Below are 5,143 nucleotides of genomic sequence, written 5' to 3'. Positions count from 1 at the left end.
TGAGAAAGCTGACTATCACGGATGGAAGATGTTTATCGATCTAACCCTTGAAGATCAAGGAATGCTGGACCATGTAAGAGGCAATATTGTTGAGCCTTCATCAAATGCATCTACTGCTGCCAGGAACAAATGGAAAAATGGAGAAGTCAAAACAAAGAAGATCATCCGGGACTCTATCGATAAGCGCTTGGTGGCCTACATCTCTGATCTAGACACCTCCAAGGAAATCTACGACAGACTGGTGAGTTTATTTAAAGTTAATGATGCAAATCAAGTTTTGTTTCTTAGAAATAAGTTGAGGGAAATCAAGAAGGGTAAAGATGAAAGTATGCAAGCATACTTCTTAAGAATCACCGAGATCAAGAACGATCTCCTATCTATTGGGGAAACCATTACTGACAGAGAAATGGCACTCACAACTCTCGGAGGATTACCATCTGAATGGTATGTGTTCAGGACTACTCTTCTGAACAATAATGTAATTCCTAGTTTCGAGGAATTAATGGCTAGATGCATTCAAGAACAAACAAGGGTAGAAGAGCAGGAAATGACCTTGCCTAAAGGTCCTCCTGCTGCCTTTTCTTTTCATGCAAAGAAAAGAAATAATTCCGGGACTAAATCAAAAGGAAAGGCTGGACCTAAGGCTAGAAGAAAATGACGATGTTACATTTGCGATAAAGCAAGTCACTATGCAAGGGAGTGCCCTGATAGAAAGGACTCACTCTAGGACGATGATCAAAATCCCTCTGATGGCAATCAAAGGAATGACAAATTCAACAGCAAAGGTAAGAGGAGAGCTGGGAATCAAGGAAGAGGACAAATATTCAAGAAGGCCAGAAATTCCAGGATGTATTAACTGCACCTGACCTCAAAAAGGACCTAGTGTCCATCTCGGGAACGGAAGACAAAGGCTACAAGGTAACCTTCAGCGATGGCATGGTATGTATATGGAAAAATAATGTTAAAGATGCCTTTACTCTTGGGTTTAGTGTTGATTCATTATATCAGGTCGATGGAAGTCTGCTAGGTGTCATGTCTTATGACACATCTCTTCAGTCCGAACTTTGGCATTAGAGGTTTTTCCCCCTTCATTATAAAGCTATACTCGGTGTAAGACAAATGGTGATAGGGATGCCCGAATTCTGAATAGAGAATGAAGGTGTATGTCCAGGATGTGCTGAAGGAAAGCTCAAAAGGGGACCATTCCCCTCAAGCCAAAGCAAGACCTCTGATATATTTTCAATTGGTTCACTCAGGCATACCTGAGGTTGGCATTAAGAGGGAGACTACCACACCACATACGCCTGAGCAAAATGGTGTGGTGGGAAGGAAGAACCGCACGATGATGGAAGTTGTCTGGGCCATGCTACATGATCAAAGACTTCTGAAGTTTCTATGGGCTGAAACTACAATCACCGTCGTATATGTACAAAATCGATGCCCTCATCAAGCATTGGGTTCCAAGACTCCTAAAGAAAAGTTCACCGCAAGGTGAACAAATCTTTCGACTTTGAGGAGCTCTCAAGAAGCCAACACCAGGGAACCGAAAGAAAAGGATGATGAATCAATGCCTGATGTAGAAGAACCCATGGATCTGATAGATTCTCATCCACATGAGCCTTCCTCTTCTAGGAAGAGGCCTTCATGGCTTAGGGGGATACTTGATGATGCTAAAGGACATGCTGCACCCTGAGTAACCTTCCGTCAAAGTAAGAAACTTAACAGGTATCAGGGATACCTGACCATCATGAGCACGATCATACAAAATGAACCTTCATCATTCTCAGATGTCATCAAGCATTAACTATGGAAGGATGCTATGACCATAGAATATGAGTCTATTATGGAGAATGATGTCTGGGAAGTAGTTCCTAGACCCTGGACAAGACAATTGTTACTTCAAATGGCTTTACAAGATAAAGCATGCAGCAAATGGAAGTATGGAAAAGTATAAGGTTCATTTTGTTGCTCATGGTTTATCCTAGAAGGGAAGTATAGACTATGATATTTGCACCTGTTGCCAGATATACGACCATCCGCTTGATCATAGCCCTTGTGGCTTCACAAGGATGGAACCTACATCAGATGGATGTTAAGACCGCGTTCTTGCATGGTTCTATCAAAGAAGAGGTCTATGTCGAGCAACCTGAAGGATTTGAGATTTATGATTGAAAATCTCATGTATGCAGGTTGAAGAAGGCTCTCTATGGGCTGAAGCAAGCACCCCGAGCAAGGTATGAGAGGATCGATAGCTACTTGATGAAGCTGGGATTCACTAGGAGTGAAGCTGATCCTAACCTTTACTTTAAGGTTGAAGATGACAAGCCTCTCATACTGGTGTTGTATGTGGATGACCTCTTTCTAATAGGTGCAAACCCTCTCATTCACAAATGTAAGAGGGAGATGGCTTCTGAATTTGAAATGAAGGACCAAGGACTTGAAGTGTGGCAGAAGCCAATGGAAATTTTCCCATCTCAAGGAAAATATGTGGTAAAGATATTGGAAAGATTCGGTATGATGGACTGCAAGCCTGTGACTACCTCGAGGACCTTAACTTTTAGAAGTTATATGGTAGTGATGTCGGACCAGACTTGGGAAATGCCTCTGAGTTTCAAAAACTCATTCGCATTGATGTTCTTGGTGAACCTCCGTCCGAACATATGTTTTGCAGTTAGCATTGTGAGCTCATATTCGGTTGAGCCTCACTGGATTGATGCCAGGAATCTTCTGAGATGTCTTCAGGACACAATCTCTCATGGATTAAGATACACTGCCGGAGATGTGAGACTACTTGGATATACTGATGTTGATTGGGCAGGCAGTGTGGTGGACCGTAAGAGCACATCCGGGTACTGTTTCACCTTGGGATCTGCTTCAATATCCTGGATGAGCAGGAAGAAGAAGTCGGTGGCTTTGAGCACCGCCGAAGCAGGATATATTGTTGCTAGCATAACCTCGTGTGAGGTAGTCTGGTTGCGAAAGCTCTTCAGTGAGCTGTTTGGATTTACATTGGATACCACTGTGATTCTCTATAACAACCAGACGTGGGATTCGATTATTGAGGAATCCCGTATTCGTCGATTGCTCCAGCAGATAGACATCATCTTGGATATGGTAAGTTGATGAGCAAGGAGGCTCCATCGCATTAAGATGATGTACAGGTTGATACACCTTGTCAAAGCCCCGAGGAAAGATCTAATCTGTGATTTTCCCAAACGACTTGGAGTCGGCAAGAAACCCTTGTACAAGGGTCCTGCATGTTTCATACATTGAGCTTTGGGAGCTCTGAGGGCTTGCGGTTCCTACTGGAGCAACATATGACCACAGGGTGACTCACCCTCCCCTGGTGGTGCACACTAGAACAAGATGATTCGCTCTCTTGTGGGACAAGATGATTCGCTCTCTTGTGGGACAAGATGATTCGCTCTCTTGTAGAACAGGATGATTCGCTCTCCTGTGTAGCAGGATGATTAGTTCTCCTGTGAGGCCTGGATTGATGTGTTCTCCATGGCAATTGTAGCAGGATTGATGTGTTCTCCTGTGAGGCCTGGATTGATGTGTTCTCCATGGCAGCCTGAATTGATGTGTTCTCCATGGCAATTGTAGCAGGATTGATGTGTTCTCCTGTGAGGCCTGGATTGATGTGTTCTCCATGGCAATTGTAGCAGGATTGATGTGTTCTCCTGTGAGGACAGGACTGATTAATTCTCCTGTCGAGGCATCCTACCCATGCAGTCTGGGACTCATGGGAAGTACCTCTCATCTGATCAATGAGCAGGGAAATGAAGTTAGGGACCATAGTAGTACCGATGGACGCATCGTTGTAACTACCGTACTCCTTACGCTAGGATGACATCCATTGATCTGGGATCAGTGATATTGGTCTGGGACCAGTGGTAGGAGTTGTACCATACTATGACGCTGACTTCGGGTCAGTTGACACTGGTCTGGGATCAGTGGTACATACTCTGAGACTGATTTTGAGTCAGTGGAGGATGATATTGGTCTGGGACCATTGGAGTTGTACTCACTATGACGCTGACTTTGGGTTGGTTGAGACTGGTCTGGGACCAGTGGTACATACTCTGAGACTGACTTTGAGTCAGTATGATACATCCTCGATCATTTCTTCTTCTTCATAATTCGGACAAAAGCAGAGTAGAACAAAACAATGCAAGAGCAGAGCAGAACAGAACAAAACAGTACAGATCAGTGCAGGGCAGAGCAAGACAAAGCAGAACAGGCAAAATAGAGCAGAGCAGGGCAAGGGTCAGGCTGTACAAGGCAGTGCATTTGATGGATGAATAGTAACGACCGATAGACAGATTGCAGATGAAGTTCTCCATGGTTGAGAAGGAGTGTTAAAATTGGCAACCAAGGCAAAACTTCATGTGGGTCATCTTATTCATGGCTAATAATATTTTTATTAGATTCCTCTCGTCGAGAGGTGTAGGATTGATATAAAGATCATCCAATTACGATAAGTATTCATGGAAATATGAATTTATTTTGATTATGGAACTATTATCAAGCCGACCTACAACTCATGTAGGCTCAGAAGCCCAACAGTCGCATCTATTCACCCACCAACGTTGTGTATAAATATAAGAGGACTTTTCCTCATTTGGACTCACTCATCTCATCACATCTCTCTCTCTCTACTGCGCAGATATGAGTCTCTTCTCTACTGCGCTGAAATGGGTCTCTCTCTCTCACACATGTGAAGCCGGAAGCTGTTGAATTTGAAGCTGCAACTGCAGAAGTAAAGATTGACTTGCGTGGCCTAGAAGATCTCCTCTTTGGAACTGCGTTGTAGGTTCATCTGAACCTCCTTTGAACGCCGCAACTTTTGGTGGTGGAATGAAGTCAATCCGACGAACGGTTTGCAAGATATCGACTGCCCTAGTTTGGAGCCGGAAACTGCTGAAACTGAAGCTGTAACTGCAGAAGTAAAGATTGACTTGCGTGGCCTAGAAGATCTCCTCATCTGAACTGCGATGTAGGTTCATCTGAACCTCCTCTGGAAGCCGCAACTTTTGGTGGTGGAATTAAGTCAATCCGACAAACGGTTTGCAAGATATCAACTACCCTAGTTTGGAGCCGGAAACTGCTAAAACTGACGCTGTAACTGCAGAAGTAAAGA

Source organism: Pinus tabuliformis, chromosome 6 (assembly GCF_031772625.1).
Source record: "Pinus tabuliformis cultivar Carrire ecotype Pingquan chromosome 6, CPIR1, whole genome shotgun sequence".
Lineage (NCBI taxonomy): Eukaryota > Viridiplantae > Streptophyta > Pinopsida > Pinales > Pinaceae > Pinus > Pinus tabuliformis.
The sequence above is the reverse complement of the archived record's forward strand: the minus strand, read 5'-3'. Positions refer to the sequence as shown.